Here is a 19846-nt window from a genome sequence, read left to right on the forward strand (position 1 = left end):
TGGCAAGGACATGCCGATCATTTAATGTCAGTTGTGCTTTGTTCAGTCATTTAGTGTGGGAGCTGAAGACAAACACCCAGTGAATCCAGTCAAAAACTCACTCAGGTTATCCAAGGTTACCTCATGTGAAGCAACATTTTCACACACAGAGACACACATGAATTCAGTAGGCTACAACGTCTGTTTTATCAGCAAGACATCAGGCATTTCCATCTGTGATTGTCACACCAAAAACACATTTTTAAGGCCAAAATATGATCAGTTCCTCATCATTACCAAGTTTTTTTCTACCTAAACATAACCACTTGTTAGCATTGTTGAATCTGAAAGTTTCAACATATATGTTAATAAATGCAGAAATGCACAATAAAGTAGTAATGTATTCTGGTAATTTAGCTGTCCTGTCTGATAGAGGTGCCACTTTTTCAAAGCAGTGCTACCAGCAGTTGGTTTTAGTCGGGTGTTCTGTTTCTTGTAGCAAGATAGTTTAGAGTTTCACTGCTTTATATTCTCTGTAACTCTCTTCTCCTTCCACCTTTTTCTTTACTTTTTCTCTCCCTCCAAACTTCTCCCTTTGTTCCATCATCTTACATTTTCCTCACCTATTTTCTCCCTCATTTCCCTCTTATCCTCTTAGCTGTCCTCCCCTTTCTTCTTCCTCTTCCCTCCTTTGCCTTCACATCACTTCTTCTCCCCCCTCCTAAGTGACAACAGACGTCCCTCCGCACCACAGCTCCTGTCTCAGCTGAAAGATAAGGAACATGCTGCCATATATCATCTCAGCAGGGTTCACATGAGGTGTTTGTACTATTATAGTTTATACATTCCAGTGCCATTGACCAAACACAGCAGGTGTTGTTCCACTTTCATTCATAAAGATGCCTCCTGTTATATGCACCTTGAAACCTTGTATAACCCCATCACATCAAACAACTTTAATTGAGATGTGTTATCTGCAAAACCAAAAAGAAAAGAAAAGAAATAAAAAGGATATTTACAGCTAAAATAACAAATGTGAACGTCTCTTAGAAATTCTAATTGGTAAAACAACTAATCAGATTCCAAATTATGCAAGCTGTTAATCTGTTGATTGCTGAAATTTGCTAAACAGATTTTAATCAGACCAATTAAAATCAGGATTTCATTGTCAGTTTCCTTGTTGCACAGAATTTTTCAGTGTGCAAATACAAGCCCAGACAAGAATGACTTTCAATATTTGTGTCATGGGACCAAAAGGGTTTATTTAGCATAGAGGAAGATGAACTTTGTGCTCATTGGACAAAGCTGCTTCTCTGTATTGTGGTTATTTCTGTGTTTTGTGTGTGTCATCATACCTCAGCAATAGAGCCATGGATGTATCACTGAACAGGTCTACAGTGCACAGGAAGCAGCCCGATCCCCTGACCTTCACCTGCAAAATGTCACTCCAAGAGATGCATACAGAACTTGAAGAGACCTAAACGGACAACAAAGAGACACAAAACGACTACAAGGAGATGTAAAACAACCACAAAAAGACCCACATGACTATAAAGACATGTAAAGCAACTACAAAAAGACCCAAAATGTATACAGAGTCATAAAGCAGATATAAAGAGACTCAAAATGAGAACAGAGACACAACGTAACTACAAAGATGCTCAAAATTACTACAGAAAGACAAAGTCACAGAGAGCTGCAGAACGACAAAGAGACACAAAACATCAGCAAAAAGAAGCAAAACAACTATACGTATGTGTGTCTTGGAGAGGGGATGGGGCTCTCTGCATGTGCTGTACAGGGGCCCATAATCTCATGGATAGAGCATGTAAAAAACAAAACTGTTTTCCCTTCACTGCAAGAAAACATTGCCTGGCAGCAATTACACTTACCATCAAACTTACTTTGGATAGCAAATGAGAAGTATAGAAATGTAATGGCATAGAAGAATGGTATCATATCAGCAGTTTTATAAAGGTGAGGAAGAATCTTGAGACACAGAAATATTTTGAAAAGGACTTCTTTTATCTGCCAAAAATTGTCCTAAGTCTTATTGATAGGCTTCCATGGTTTTGTATAAAAATATAAAGTGGCTCAGGAGAACCATTATGTCCCTGGTGTTTTGCAAATAAATGCAGATTAGCTAACTGTGTATTGATTAAATGCAGGCACATAGTGCTGAACCCTGATTGTCCAACAACAGCAGCTTATCAAATTCAAATGAGGTGAACCTGCTGGGCTGAGGCCAGTGCCTGGCCGCTTACTCAGAAAAACAAATCACTGTTTTCTCATCAAAATGGAAAAGTACATGCTGGACCCCAAATGCCCCACTCAGTGATTTATTAAGTAGGAAATAGACTATTATCAAATCAGTACACAAACTGATTTGCCACAAAATTGCCTCCAAGTATCTCAGTAAATTAAACTATACACTTACACAAAGCTTAACATTCTTGTCACTGTGAAAGTAAAATAACAGCTCCACTTTTCGAAGCAGCAGCCTGCGTCTTCTGTCAGTCTTACTTTTATAACTTTTTAAAGTCTTACGACTGGTCCTGCTTGTGCTCTCCCTCTATTTTCAGCACCTGCTGCTAGGCAACAGTTAACACACACACATTAACACATTTGTATTTTTTTTAAATAATTATATCTAATAGTTATCTGTCAAGAAAAAAACAGATAAATGATGGACTGCCACAATCCTATATTTTTGCATTGTAAAAAAAAAGTAATGAAAAAACAAAACAGACAATGTGTTTGCTTTGTCCTTAGTTATCTTGTCTGAGAACCCTCCCTCCATCAGCAGCATGGTGTATCAGGAACTGAGTGCAAATTAACTACAGTGTGTGTGTGTGTGTGTGTGTGTGTGTGTGTGTGTGTGTTCTTAACCACAGAACATGTTATTTTTTGTAAATTCTAACAAATAATTGAGGAATACAAACTAAAGGAATTTTTTGCCAACAGCTTTGCATTATGACAATGTGGGCAATATTTACAAATCAACCATATATATGCCAATATTTCCAGAGAAAGTTCACCAGGGTCTCCTGCTGTAAAGTTGCCATGGAGATGATGAGTGCTGTTTGGTTTGCTTTGTGGCTGATCTAATATATATATATTTCAACCGCTGTGTCAGAAGCTGCTTTGCAGAGAAGACCGACTGACAAAAACAATTCAGCTCATAATGTTAATAAAACAAATGTGAGAGGTGATTTACAGCCATGGATACTTTGTCCAATTTAATTATAGTCCTAACAGAAAGCTGTTTATGGCATGGCATGGTAATCATAATCTAGCACAGAGTCCTTACAAATTGCAGTTTTACCTATGTGTAGTGTTGAGGTGGGGGGTTGAGGTTGAATAATGGTATAGATTACAAGGGTTTACATGTATTAAACAGAAAAGTCAGGCAGCTACAATACTAATAGATATTAAAGAACAAGTTACAGGTATTCTCATGCACTGTTCATGCATTTACTTACAAAAAGTAATGAATCAAACTTACAAATCTCACGTAATATTGAGCCAGTCAATGCGCTAACGAAGTAAGAGAGAAAGCAGTTCCGAGCGGTTCAGTTGGAGGCAAGCCTAGGTGGTAGATGATAAAAAAACATAGGACTTTCCAGCTTGTTCTTATTACAAAGTCGTCAATATGCCACTTTGTCAGTGCTTACAGTGCAAGATCCATACACCAAAAGCCACCTTCTGTGTACACATGATACGCTGCTGGACAGTGTCAGCTGAGAACAAGGCCAGATAGCACCAGTCACACTGTTATTATGCAACGGTGACAGCTTGGGCAGCACCCACTGCAGCAGCTTGATACGTGGACAGGCAGCAGCAGAACCTGTTGCATCGACATGATACAAAGCAGGATGGCATCGGGTTGAAACACCGCCAGTTACGGCGCAATATAAGGAGTGCAAGGGGGCCTTTAGAGTGAGAGGGAGGGGTGGTGGATGGGTGCAACAAACCCTGGACTTTCATGCAGGAGTCCAGTGTTTGCTTTCCATCTAAATGTTATAGGTTTTTTGATGTTGTTGTTGTTTTCTACACCTTACCATGTGCTGCCTTTCCCTAAACCTAACCATCCATGACAGCATGAGCATTTTTTGACGTTGTGGAGTTGGTTGCCATGTGCTTTTGTTGCCTAAACAAAACCATGTACAGCATAATCCCACAATGTACTTGTGTTGACATCACAGTAGTGACATCGCAGTAGTGTCATCCCATAACGTAAATAGCAGATGTAGAAGGATACCTAGAGCATAATATGTAGACACAAAGGTCCACTGCAAAGCAGCAACATATGATGACTTTGGAAGATAACGTACTGAACTTTCCTAGAGGACCGGTGTTCAGAACTGTGTTAACTTTAAATGAACTTTGAGTTAATTTAGACTACATTCTCATCATATTTCTTCTTCAATACCTAACTACAGTAACTTTACTTGCCTAAACCTATCCTCCATAACTTAAGAATATGATGTGATTCATGGAACACAAAGTCGTAGGATATCATAACAAACACTGTGTGATTTTGTGGCCAAGCTAACATCTGATATGTTGGAGTACAGTGAAAGCACAACAAAGTTATCTAATAGGGCAAGAAATACAAGCTGTAAGGTTGCAAGCAAACTGCTTATTTTTGTGTTTTTCTAGGATCATATCATGTTTTCCTTTTCTAGATGGTGAGGTGACACTCTAGAAAGTGTTATCTTTAAAGTGGAGAAATATATTGCTGCTCTTCACTGTGGCTTTCTGTTAATTGGTGGCACATCTTACTGCTGCCAGTGTTCTCTGTCTGTTCAAGGCAACTGCCTTTTGGATCAGGTGTAATTATCCCAAGGCCTTTTTTTAAAATGAATTTATGTCAGTTTGGTTGAAAGTATTGGACAGGTGAACACAAGTGTTTTCTTACTATATGTAAAGAAAAAGTGCCATTGTTTTAATAAACCTATGACATAGCAATTACATTATTAAGGTTAAAAGTCTCTGAAATTAAGTGTATGTACTTGAAATTCTAAAACAGATCATTTGGTGTTCTTTCTGTAATGAGCTTGTATGTTTAAGCAGAAAAGCTTCCTCTCTGCTCAGCAAGAACTTTTAATAGAAAACAGTATAGAGGTTTGTACCCAGCCATGTTGTTCAAACTTCATTCTGTTTGCTGTCTGCTAATTATTTGTCAGAACACTAGGAAATTGAAGTACATCAGGACATATCTATTGTTGATCTCCTATATAAACCATGTACGAGATCATATCGCAGAAGGCGGATTATTGATTTAATTATTTCTAGCATTAGCAGAGATAAAGTCTTCATTGGCTGCACTGCGAGGAGTGGCAGTGTTCCTGTTTGTTTGGAACAAACAAAATGTTATTTGATTTTTGAAGCAAACAGCTCAAGAAACTCTCAGTGCTCAGCCTTAGAGGAGGGAGTCAAAAAGGCACAATGGGTAAGAACTATGAGAGGCAGCTAAATTACATACAGACAACTTCAAACTGATTTGGAGTTTGTGCTCTGGATCCATATGATCAAGCTGGTACTTTTGCTAAATCTCTGCAGACAAATAACTGGTGAAAATTTCCTGAAAATGGAACATAATACACCCAATGCCTCTGGGTGTTTTCTGTGTTCCTGACCTGCTACATTTCAGTAATGGTCAATAGGCTACATCAAGTAGGACATAAAGAACCTCTTTACCTCATAAGGAACATGGCTTGCTCTGACCTCGGTGCATAGCATCACAGGGTCATTGGACACAAGAACTTTCTGACACACACTTTCTGTAGAACTAGAACTAGCCTAGAACTGGATACAAGGCTCCAAGATGACATCTGTCCATTGCAATGAAATGAAGGCAACTAAAAGCAGCCAAAAGTTAAGCAGTCACGATGAGAGACAGTACCTCAGGCCATAGGTCTAAATTGGAAAACGGTGGATTGTGCTCAGTGGTGGCAGTGAAAGTGATGGAGTTCAACTATCTCGAAATCTTGTTCATGAGTTGGACTAAAATGAACCAAACCATGCTGTTTGGCATGGTGTCAGCATTGCACCAGACCGCTGTGGTGAAGAGGGAGCTTAGCCAGAAGGTGAAGTTCTTGATATGCTGGTTCATCTATGTTCCAAAACCTTAGCTATGGTTATGAGTTTAGGTAGTAAGAGGAAGAAAGAGATTGCAGATACAAGTGGCTGAAATTACTTTTCTCCTTAGGGTTGCTGGGCCGCCTTAGAATGCCCCAGGAGGAGCTACGAGAACATTTTGCTGAGGAGAGAAATGTCTGGAATACCTTGTCCAGCCAGCCACAGATAAAATAGATGGTTGGATGAAAACAAAGATGGATAGATAAAAGTATTTTTGACTCTCTCCTCTATTTTTTTGCTTATAAGTGATCTTTGTCATAGACAGGTGGCCCATCCAATTTATTTTACAATCAGAATGCAAGAACCCACTAAATCCACATTATTATTTTGATGAAGACCAAGTTTAATTACCAACATCATAATTGGTGTTGCTGGAGCATCATGCCAACACTTAAAAGCACGTTCTCTTAGTTTCTAGACCCAGCTCTTAATCCAACTGTGACATCATCTGCTGGGGCCAAGCTGTCATATCTGTTGTGTAAAGAAATTGTTTAATTGCTGCTGTATTATCAGAGTGATGTTTAATGGCTAAAAGGCAGAGACAAACAATAAGGGAGCATGTTAAATACAGTGCTTGCTTTAAGAAAGAATATTCAGGCTCACACTCTGTAATTATAAGTAAATACACAGAAGCTTCAGATGCATAATCCCAAAATCAAATTAGGAGTAATTTCCATCTCTTAAAATGAATGGGCTCTCATTTAAGGGAGTTTTTATGTGATCATTTCAAGCACCATTAGGGCCCGTGAAGAGGATCAAAAGTTAGCCTGACTTCTTGCAAATCCACTTGCCAAGTGCACTCAAGATGCATGCAAATGTATTCAGAGTCAGTGCAAGGGGAATTATCCATTAATGTGATATTAGTATGGGTGTTCTGACTCACAGGTGGTGAAAATGGAACCTGACCATTTGTCTCTAATCACTGCATCACTTCAACGCAGAACTTAATGGAAGGCGTTGTCAAACCTAACAGCAGAAGGTGCATTCTGCGATAAAACAGGGTAATTCCACTTCACAATAATCACAGGGGTCCTATCAAGTCAATAACTGCATTTACAGCAAATGTCTCTCAGCATAGACGGCGCAATTTTCTCTCCAGCAATTGCCGGAAACCCATTTTACTCAGGGAGAGGAGGGAATTGGTGGGTGCTGAAAGTGAAATTTCCCAGGAGGGCCGGGACATATTGTGAAAATCACTCGTATTGGAATGAATCCAACGATTGTCACTCAGAGAAGGGTGAATTTGGGAACAATATTGTGTACACTCACAGGAACAAATGTGCTCCGAGGTTGAGAGGGCCAGGCATTTCAACTCTAAAACAATCAGTGCAACTGAGGTTAAGATATTACTAGATTACAAAGCTGCTTCATGATTTCATGCTCAAACTGTGCAGTAATAAAAAGAATGACAGTCTGTATGCTGTAATTGGATCTTCTTTTATCCAAGATAGATTCACTGACTGATTTTTCCAAGGAAACTCACAAGTGCCTTGAGCTCATGTAGTGTATTTTCTTTTTCCCATCCATATTGTTATTCAGCAACAGAGATTGGAGGACTTTATATGCTCATTTACATGTTGGAAAATACTCACCTGATTTCCACACACTGTATCTAACTTTTTTTCTGTTTAACAAACCAAAAATCACAAATTCACTGATCTGACAGATTTAGTATCTTTACATGCTGTTTGAGTGACCAATCCTGTCAACAGGTAGGTTAACAAACAAGAAGCCTGTGATCAGTAAACAGTGATCCCCTCTACAGCAGTGTTTCCTGACCCACGGACATTAACAAAAGCCTGATTAGTCACAAGGTCAAGAGAGGAAGAAAAAAAAAAAAACATGATATAAAGGGTGATATTTCTTTTATCTTTGTTAAATACTGATAGGTTTGACTCTGTAGGTGTCTTAAGTTATTCAAATTGTAACAAAAATAATTATACTGATTGTATTTATTACAATTTCAGAAAGTAAAAATCACTTCTTGAAATGCTCACAACTCAGTATGTACACTGATGAGGGATGTGGGGTTGACTTATCTTTGTTTTAAAGGTAAGACATAAATTAAAGGTTTTAAAGTCAAAACACTTGGTAATTCTACCCCTTCTGCAAAATATTCTACTGATAAGGAATCACTGACACACCAAGTCAGCATTGAAGTGTGAACACAGATCAAGGGACGTGTCACCACACCTCTTTTTATTGGCTTAATTTTAACATGGCCTTGTTTTCATGTGACCAACGTTTTACACTAAAGTTGAAATGATGAAAAGGGGGTTAACTACATGACATATGAGCTTCATCCACACTCCATTTGCTGATGATGACAGTGAGATCTGGAAAATGATGTAATCTTGAAATGATTTTGGTCACAGCTGGACACGATTGTCTGTTGGTGGGAAACATGACCTTTAGGTATTAAGCACTGAAATGGCAGCATTGTACATCCAACCACACACACTGAATCCTCCGTAACTCTACTAACCCCAGAACCAAGCACTCTGCGCAACACGAAACTCTTCAATTGAGGAGAGTTATGTTTACTGTAGAGGCCAGCATGACATTTGCATGTCAGGATGCCATCATGTCTTTCGCATTGAGTGTGATTGCTTTCATGGCACTTGGCCTTCTGATTTTTGAAGGCTCCCATAGTGCACTCTTCACTTTTCTGAGACTGGCTCAGCAGGTTCTACTGCACAGACATCTTTACCACTCTTTCATTAAGAGACCACTTGGGCAGTCAAATGGCCTTAAATTCTTGGAAAGAATGAGCCCACCCCACTGGGAAAAGAAGAGGCTTTCAGCCGCACTGTGTGAAAAAAAATACAAGATGGCTGAAAAGCTCACAAAAAGAGTGGCGTTCAGGGGGAAAACAAAGTGGTAATAATTTCAGCTTAGACGTGAGCAACAGTTATAATCACAGTACACAAATACAATGCTTGATGGTGACGATTTTAGCACAGAATTCCCTGGCCATGATTTTACCATTTCCATTTAGGTGCCTTCAGGTGTTATTGCATGTCATTATTCATATATCCATAACATTTTGCTTGTCAGAAAAACTTAAACTTAGGTTGTGTCATACATTTGAACAAACAGCCAATGCTGTTATTTTTCTGGTGAGCACAGTCTACTTAAAATGACAGAGCCAGTTATTAATTTTTTGTCTCTGGTTGACCACTTTCCATTATAGACCCCAACCAAACATTTACAGTTTCACTGGATATGCTGATTTTCTTCCCCAGCACATCTTTTGATGTGACAAATCACTACATTGACAAACAGGGTAATTTAAATGATAAGCATGTCTCTCCAGTAAAATTAATTTTGATGTGTATCTAGCAAGCGCGGCCATGCTATCGCAGTGAAACAGCTGGCCTCGAGTCAAGGTAAACAATCATTATTTTCCAATTAAACTCAGTGGTATCTGTCCAATTCATATCATCTAAGTGGCAATGGCAGGCACAAAGGATCCAGGTTCTCTGGCTTAAATGTAGAATGTATGTGTGTTTAATAAAATGTTACAGTGTTACAATAATACTTGGAGAATGCAAAACAAAAAAAAAAAAAAAAAAGCCAGTCATTCTGGGGAGAGACTGAGTCATATCCATAAGAGGTGGTGATGATTTATAGTCTTGAGCCATCGGCTTAGAGAAAACAGTGGTCAGCAACCTTCAATTGATTCTGGAAGGCTCAAGATGTGGTTTTGTCCTTTGTCCTTTCATGTCAGTGACTTCAGCATAAAGCTGTTGTGATTTTAATTTGCTTGGGCTGCAGTTGCTTTCAGATTCCTTCTCTGCAAATATGTTCTGGACTTCAGTTATTTATTTATTTATTTATTTGTTTTGTTTTTTGTCCCCAGTGAAGGGATAGTTGTTTAAAAAAAATCACCAAGGATGCCCTTGATTTATCCACATGAGCCAATCCAATTGCCAGAAAAAAAAAATAAATAAAAATGTCAGCAATCGTATGTTTCTGCCAACCACACACACAAAACTTCAAAATATTGTGTTTTTGCTCAAAATACTCTGGGGGGCACAATCTGTAAAACCAAGTGCTTTTTGGACCCAAAAGCCATTAAAAATACAGCAACAGGTCTGATGGGATGTTACTTAAAAAAAAAAAGTTGATATGGTTTGTATGAAATGTGCAATTGTAACATATTCATGGTCTGTAGAAATGTACAATGCCAACATTTTCCCCTGGTGACTGGGCTAACTAAGCTGGGAAGACTGGTGTAAGCAGTTATAAAAATGAACTTTTTATTCCAAAAGTGCTATCTATTTCAGTTATTTCCAATTACCCTTCCCAGTATGTAGCACTCAAAGCCGAATGTAAATATTTAAAAATGTGTCTCAACACGTATATATTGTTTCACTAATTTCCTAAAGCAGCTGAGCATTGTAGTTTTTAGAGGAATTCATCGTGTTTACTGTTTTCAGCTTACAAACACACACATTTCACTTAAAAAACGTGTACACAATATACACTTGGACACTTGTATCCCACATTATGTACATACACCAATTTAAGACATAAGATATATGTTGCACATACAGTGCTAAATTAGGTACTGATACTGTATCCTGCAGACAACATATCAGAAAAAAAACATAAAAAGCTGTTACAGCATAGAGTGAGTAAATTATAAGAAATGATATTTGAAACGTTAACCTTTGCTCTATTGCCTTTTTCCTCCAATTTATATGCAAGCTTCAAAACTAAAGCAATCTGGATTTAGGGCTTTAGTATCATGACCTTTTCAAAAATATGAAGAAAAAAGCAACTGAATTCAATCAGCAGAAAGTAGCGTAAAACTTCAATATAATGTATCTACTGTGAAGGACTAAACCAAAGACAGAAATCCCACATGGTGATCAGTCAACACAACAGCTCATCTACCCAATGGCATCCGTCTGTCAAGAGACTAATACACATTTATGACATTTATCGGTCAATCTGCCCGTCATATCAGCTGAGCTAAGAATTAAGTTGTGCATTGTATTTTCCACTGTGTCTGTTCACTGCTGTGAAAGACTTGGATTCTTGCAAATGCCATTAGGAGCAAAGAAGCTAAGTTTCCACCTATGCAGTCTGGTTCTGTTTGTTACACATTAGAATAGTGCCAATGAATACATTCCATTCTCTTTACCCCCCTGTTGAAGTACCTAGCACACTGATCCAATACTAAAAGTTGAAGCTAGAAACACAGCAGTCCATTGATTGGTCAAAAGAGAACAGTCAGCCTTGTTTAACAATGCTATTCTATGCAGGAATCTGAGTCCCAGAGACTCCATCATACAGCTCAGTCACCTCTTTGATGTGACAGAGTCAATTGTGAGGATGTGACGCAAAGTCGGCAGTGCTGCTTAAAATTGCTTCCTTGAGTGTACAATCACATGGAGGAGCTTCTGCAATTACAATATATTTCAGAGGTATTCAATATTATGAGCGGCCATGGATTTCCAGGAGTTGTAGGATGCACTGATGGAAGTCATATTCCCATCTGCAAGCCCCGAGTGCAGATGAGAGAAAATATTTCAACCGGAAGCAGTTCCAAAGTGTCATCTCCCAGAGAAAATGCAAGGAAAACCTACAACCAGCATGGGTTGCCCTTGACACATGCATGATGCCAGCACAAGTCCAGTCTGTACAAAAGAGGCTTGGCTCTTATGGGGAGCGGTGAATTTCACATCTAAGGACATCCTGCATATCCATTACAACCCTGACCCCTTACACCATACCGGGATCATGGAAATATGTCTCCAGCACAGGTCAGATGCAGCATAGGCCTTGCATCAAAGTGGCAGGTCATCAGGCAAGCCTTTGGAGAAAAGGTTTCCAAGATTAAATGTGGGCATCGACATTATGAACATCGATGAAAAAAGCATGTGTGCTTGTATCCTGAGCAATATCTGCACCTTCTGAAAAGACCCCAACTTTGAAGATCAGGATGCTTTGCCTGAGAAAGATGACCTTCAGTATGTGCTGATCATGAAATACTAGACGTCACTAGCTTACTCAGCCAAGGCAGGAAAAAGTTGAATATGGAGACACTTTAGATCGCCCTAACTGTCATTTGGCTTTTTTTTCACATAACAAAAAAAACCCATCATATTTAGGCTACCTTATTTTTTTAGGCTGCCTTATTTACTAAACATGTAAATTAGAGACTCAGGGACAAAAAAGCCGTCCTGATGCTTCTCCTCCTCAGTTTCTATTTTACTCTTCTCCACTTGGCATGACAAAAGTTTTTGGAGTGAAATCAGAAAGTTTTGTTGTCATGTGGCTTGTGAAAAGAAAGCTGCATGTATTGCAGTCATTCATATATTAATTTCTGCCCTTTGGGCTGATTTTAAGAGAAAGTGGGGGCATTTCTGTCATGATCTGCTCTTATTTTTCTTGTATTTCTTCATAGGTTGGTGTTTCCTGATTTATTTTGTTACGTCTCTTGTTTCAGATCAGTTCACTTCCTACAGTTTTGATTGTCTGCCCCACCCTGACTAGTTTCACCTGTTCCTCACTAGTGCTGCAGTTAACTCAGCTGTCCTCACTTTGCCAATTTGTGTTTTCTATTTATACCTGCACAGCTGCTACTTTTTTGTATGTTTTCTGAACCCAAACATTTTGGAACTGTAACCACTTATAATACACTTTGAATTGGCGTTGGTTTTGTGTTGCCGGCACATAATTTTATTATTTTTTTCTCCCACCACAACAATATAGGTCATTAGGAGGTCTTGTTTATTCCGCGTATTTCTGTGAGACTGTGTTGCTACAAAAAATTTCAAAAACTGGAACTTTTGGGCCTTTTTTATTGAAAAATATAGAGTGATTACCAAAAGAGTTTTTGATTAATTTTCTGTTAATCAGCTTATCAAGTAATTATTCCTACAATGGTGCCTGGGGCATCTATTTGCATTGTATCTTGATACAAAAGGGTCGGCAGTAAGATTTAGATAACAAAACTACCTGGTTATAGTTAGGACAAGATTTTGGTTGTTAGTGAGGTGCCTAATGTAGGGGGGTCAGCAGTTAGGTGTAGGCTACAAAAATACTCTGTTATGTTTAGAAAAAGATTGTGGTTGACACTAAAACATCCTACTTTGCACAAATGCAGCAACAGATGTCTGTTGCTGCATTTGTGCAAAGTACAATGCTCTTACTCTTGGGACAAAATTTGGTGTTTGTTTGACATACACACCTAAACTCCCACCCACCATGAGCAGATGTGTGTGCTTTTCAAACTATATTAGTTAGTCTGAGTGTCTATTAATGATGTGGAAGTGTTTATGTTGTAGTTGGTGGAAAGCCAGTCTCGAGCAGACCCTAAACAGTGGCTGTTATGTCTTGCAGTTATGCCCTGGGCAGTACCCAAGTGATACAGTGTGAGTGAAAACCAGGCTGGCAATTCTCAGTTATCTCATGGAGGCAATTCCAGTAGAGGAGGTTTATATCTATATCTGTGTGTGTGTGTGTGTGTGTGTGTGTGTGTGTCGTCTTGTCATTAGAGCCAGAGCAGATGAGCTGTTGGGAGCAGACACATTAGAAAGACATCCTCGTCCTTTTGTCATTTATCTCCAGCCTTTAACAAATAGGTCTGAGTCAAAGTATGTTACCGAGAACAGATGAAACAAAAAAAGGAGCATTCTTGTTTCCTCAACACCTGGTTTAATGCTGCTGGTATCATCCTCTCACCAGTTTAAGGATGACCCGGTGCTTTCCATTCAGCACTGATATTTGTTAAACAGATCATGATTTATCATTGCTCAACAATTTAAAAGCTCCGCTGCAATATTTAGGCCGGTATTCAGTATATACACCCTCATTCCGTCTATTTTCATGCTATTTATGCCAGATTTTAAATGAAATCACCCAGGGGCGAGAGGCTACAATGTATCATTGTTCAGCTGCTGTCACATGATGTTGCTTTTTACTCCCTGGGTGATACTGTAATGACTGTTGCTGCAGCGGTCTGGAGGTAATGATGTCATTTATTTGAATTATGATGAGAGACAAGATGAGGTGTCTCTTGCTGTCAGGTGACAGAGGCGGCCTGTCAAATGTATTTCATCTGTTAGTTTACATAGTTTGATTCAGACGCTGGTGACTTATGAAGCTCGGCTCTCAATATGCAATTCACTCTGACGCGCTGGACAGAAAGCAGACGCAATTTATGACTGTTTTCCCGAGGGTGCATGTGGAACTTTTATTGGTTTGTTGGGAAATGACAAGGGTGGAGATTTGGTGGCGTTAAGTTAGGGGAGGATCAGTGCGCCTGTCACCATCTAGACTGAATTATGACTCTGAAGCTACAGATTCAAAGCCTGCAAAAACTGCCTCTTCTGTCACAGCCTGAAGATCAGACATATTCATCAGAGTGAAAACAACTGGTCTTTCATTAATTACATTGATGCTATTATCTCATTAACCTGGAGGGTCTGTGGTGCGTTTTTTGAAATAACTGCTGTTGGGTAAGAACAGAATAATCCATATTCTTTTTCCTCAAAGTGACATCAGTGGTGATGTTTATGGATTGTTTTTTTCAATTTGTAAACCCCCAACAGGAACCATAACTCTGCATCAATTAGCCTGCACCACCATAATTGTTGCAGGCTAATTGATGCAGAGATCTTTTTAAAGACTCTTCACATGAAAAATGCTTGCAACTATCCATGTTTATGTGTTCTTGACATTGGAATCAAAACCTTGCAGCAATACTCTGTATAGGAATAAATTACCTTCATCCAGGTCCACTGGATGTTTGATGTATTAATTTCTATGAATTAAGCCCAAAGACCACAATGGATCTCACTAAATCACAAAAGTCTTGACTTTCACTGAGTTCCCAAACTCTTGTAAATCTTGTCAGCAACTCAGTTTAATCAAAAAAATGGGCTTTTGGTTTTAAAACTTAAAGGTCAAATGAAAGTATTTTTTTCATAAATGAAGCCCCAGAGCAGCAGCAACCATCTGGCTACCAAAACAGTCCACAGGCCATTGTCTGGATGAGAACCATGACTCAGCAGGAAGTTGAGCAGAGGTCAGCCGAGCTCCAGGCAAGGTCAACTACAGGACCGGACGAGCTGGCACAACTCTTTAACTGCACACACACACATACACACACAAACAGATGGCTAAAAGGTCCCTTGAAGCTCCTGTCGATCCATCTGCGGATTATTCTTATCATTTCTAAAAAGGTGATGATATTGATTTTCTGGGGTTTGGCTGAGAGTGTTTGTGTGTTTGAATGATGCTTATCTCAGTATGCAGCACATCACCTGTCTGTCAGTGTCAGACTGCAGAAGCAGCCACTGTCGAATAAAATCTTGCAGCAGCTTATAAATAAAAGATTACAGATATATGATTTAATGTAATGCACTTTTCTTAAGCTTTGTTTTTGCACATAGACAAAACAACAAGAACTCTAAATAAAACTTGAATAAAATCTACAGAGGAGGGTCTTGTTACTTCAAATAGCAATTACTGGAATTTATCAGCTATGATGAGTCGTATAATATTACACTTTTCAAAGCAAGTAACAGAGCTGCAAATCTACTGTAGTGCAGGTGCATTGGTCAAAAAAAATATTTGTATGATGAGTAACAGCCTGGAAAATCATCACATCTGCAAATAGATTAAAAAGCAAAGAGCTAAAAAGAGGACCCTCCATTTAAATGATGTTTACCAGAATGCAACCAAACATGATCCACCTTTTCAATGATTTCAGTGATCTAGCTCTCTTCCACACTGACAGTTTGTTTGTTTGCAAATTTGGGTGTGGTGATGTGAAAGCTTTTTTCTGAACATGCATACTAACCACAAAACTCCCATCTGCACAGAGTGGTCTCAGTGTGTCAGTTCCAGTTAAATAATGGTACCATTCATGTGAAGTTAGAGCAACCTATACTCACAGAGTATAGTATATGGTATTTACACCACTAAAAATTGAGATCAATTTCTTTTGCGGTCAGTGGTCCTGGTCATGGAAAAGAATGGGCTGCGTATCAGTGCTCAATCCTTTAAGGTATATACCGAAATAACCCTGCACCAACTAACAACAAAATGTGTCCAGTCAAATTATACCTGCAATTTGATCCTCTTGGTATAGCAGTGTGATCTCAGATCATCCCAGTAGATCAGCAAAATTGCTGTTTCACATGCACACATTCACAATTTTATTTTAATTAATATTTTTCTTACCCCCTGAAATGTATTTACACTGTTATTGACTGGCAATTTTTAGAGACTTAATTATATTTCAGCCATGTGAGGGAACATGAACAGCCCGTACCACAACAATTTGTTTAACTTCTTTTTCACTGCTAGAAACTGTCAGAGGGCATCACAGAAAAATCTTTGTTCCTCTACATATTCTATCTCTAACTGTTGAATTTCTTTTTAAAATGACTTTTTTTTTTTTTTTTTCATTCTTTCAATGTCTTGTGCTGATCTGTGTTTTCTTCTGCTGCTGCCTGCTGCCATGGTGCCAACATTACCCTCTGCTTCAGGCTGTGTGCTTAGTTCTCTGATCAAAATATGGTACAGTTTTCAAAACCAGTGTGCAATGCACAGAATTACACTGGGAGTAAAGGGCTCCCAGGAACCACCTTGAGTGTCCCACAGGGGTTAGCAGTTACATTCAGCAGAGATATTATTTCACAAGCCACTGCAAAAATATGAACATGGTGAAATGTGATGAAAAGACCTTTGGGGGCTTTGAAAACCTCTCATTTTTAATTTCACAGACGTTTTATGAATGAAGCGCATTTTTGCCACAAGACCTGTTCACCCATGATGAACAGCTGTTTCTGATATATATATATATATATATATATATATATATATGGTAAACATGAGGAGCAAACAGCCAACAGATCAAATCATGATGGATGGTTCAACAAAGTGTGATCCAAGAGGCCGCCATTTATTCCCTGTTTCCTACCAACAACAAACACTGAAAAGTTTTCCTCCAATAAGCTCTTTGCAAAGGTGTGTGTTCATATGATCATCATAACTTGTTGGCCCACAGACTGTCAACTCTTGAAAATTTGCACTTATTTTACTGTAAACAAATAGACGAGAGGTGACATGATCTACAAAGTGTAAAGCCCAGCACAGTAGAGGTTACACTTACACCAGTGTATTCTTATACAGTGTTTCACATATTCACAAAAACAGATATATAACATTTCGTATGGCATCTATCAAAATCTATACATTTGCCTGTCTAAGAGAATGTAAATATTCCATTATTTCCTAATGTTCCTCATGTCTTCAACACATACAGTATATGGCAGATAATGACACCAGTACATTTTCAGTATGAAGGTTTTCTGATTATTTGGAGTTTAACAGAGGACTATACTGAATGACTCTGCAAAAAATACAAAAATAGAAAGAGGTATTTCACAGCAGAGGTGCGAGCCTGGAAAAGTAAGATATTGACCTACTACTTATTTATAAAGTTCAGTATTCACTGTTCTGTCCCACATAACCCTCTCTGTTCACACACTTCTTTGTAAATTGTTTGTATTTAATTAGCTCTCCAAATATGAGTTAAAATTTAATGTCAAATGTGTTCATGAGTGTCTGAAACTCGTCTTCTGTGTTTTCTGGGCTTGGCTCGGACTTTCATCCTATAAACGCGTCACGCCAGACAGCCAAGACTTAAAGCCTCTGTCTGGTTTAGTAGAGAGATGTATTTGGTGCAGCAGTAAAGTATTGAACTGTGTGAAGTCAGTGTCACGGTAAGGCGGGAGATGCTAGTTAACCTGCCATGATGAACTGCCTCAGTGCCATTTGTCCAGTAGCAGACTGTGAAGCTCTGCAAGAGTCTAGCTCCTGTAGAAGAGACAGAGAGAGAGAAAAAAGAAAAAACTCCTCCAGACAGCACTAAATAGTGTGGAAGGTCAGATTTATTTCAAACATACATCACTATTACTAGCACCCAACAAAAGAGTGAAGTTGGAACAGCCCTCAGCCTTTCAATGGTGAAAGGATTTTCACAAATTACAGCACATAGTTCATTATGTACCCAATAAATGAGCAATTTATGGATAACAGAATTAGGAAAATGCACTTGGTTGTTTTAATGCTGCACTAGACCTTCTTGTTCATTAAATAACAAAGAAGGGAAACAAAATCTATTAAGAAAAAATGGATGCAGAAAATAGTTGAAGGGTGAGTGTGAGTATATTATGCAGATGAAGGTTGTAAAGCTACAAACAAGAGAAAAAAGATAAATAAGCATGTGCTTCGTGTTTTAAAAAGAGATTATAATAGGGAGAATTACCATGTTAGCTAGGAAAAGACCATTTTAAAACCATTCAAATCATCAGTCTCTAGTTGGGCACTAACAAGCAGGGTTTTGGATTTAAAAAGTCAGACGAGAATTACAAGATACGCTTTTTCAGACAGCAAAATAAATGCCTTCCAAAGGTTTCTAAAAGGTCTCAGTGATGTCACTTTTTAGTAACATTTCTGCGAATCACTGTATGCTTGAGGAGACAGAAGTCTGGCTATATGTTGATTGTTAAACCAAACTATCATTAATAATCCAGGTTATGTGATAATGCATGAGTCTGGCATGTAAATTAAATTCTTGGGTGATAAGGTTACATATTTTCGTTCTTTCTTTCTTTCTTGAATTATTTATTTATTTAAGGTGTAGGTTTCCATGTGCTTTCCTTAGCATAATAATGTATCTCCAATTAATTGAGAAGTAGCTGGCATGAAGTATTAGATCATAGTTCTACTTTTGTACAGGGATGCACTGGAGAAAGTGGGATATAAGAAAAAATAACATTCAACTCACATTATGCATCTATAAAAGCCCCTGCTGCTGTAATGGATTCTCTCATGTGGAGAGTCGCGGGTATACAACATATCAGCATCACTGAGGTGACGTCATGTTGTGCTGCTCCTGTATTATCATTTTTATTTCTATATAGTAAATCCACCACAATCTTTCTGATTAGGGGAAATTGATCCCCTCTTGGACTTACTGCATTTCAGAGAAGCTGGCCTGAGGACAAGTCCGTGTGCAGGTGCAGCTAATAAACCATGTTGAAACCAATCTCTTCACTTGCAGTACAACTACAGCACAGCTTGTTTCATTTGACCTCTTTCATCAGTGTGATTGATTTGCCCCACAAAGCTTGTTACTTCAGGCAGAGAGGATAAATACTCAGCTTCTCCTTAGCTTTGCACCAAACGTTCTGAGCCTAGAAAGAAACCCAAAACATATACTGATATTATTGTTCTGGTTCCCAATTGTTTTGGCTTGTAACCAACCCTTCAAAATGCTACTTGCCTGCTTGTCTTTGATTGTGAGCAGTTCAGTTAAAGGGTTTTACTCGCCTCTCAGTCTGGTCTGTTTCTGTTGAATTTGTTTTAGAGGCTTGCAGAGATAAAACTCTCAAGTATTTTGCAAAACAAACAGGCAAATAATTTGTAAAGTTCAGATAACAGACATATTTCTGTATGTAAAAAAATGCAATAGTCAGCTTAAGGTGATTACATGAATACATGAGTACATGAATGCAGATACATTTTGGAAAAGCTGATGTTACGCCCCTGAAATAGGAGATGAGCAAAATACTGCAACTTTACCAGGTATGTGGGTGGAGAGAAGCAATCTAGCTCAGAATCTTAGATTAAGACCACCTTGTAAAGCAAAGGAAACTTTTATATCTTAAATTAAATAACAAAGAATAAAATA

Source organism: Plectropomus leopardus, chromosome 15 (genome assembly GCF_026936395.1).
Source record: "Plectropomus leopardus strain MGB_pleo_1.0 chromosome 15, ASM2693639v1, whole genome shotgun sequence".
NCBI classification, from domain to species: domain Eukaryota; kingdom Metazoa; phylum Chordata; class Actinopteri; order Perciformes; family Serranidae; genus Plectropomus; species Plectropomus leopardus.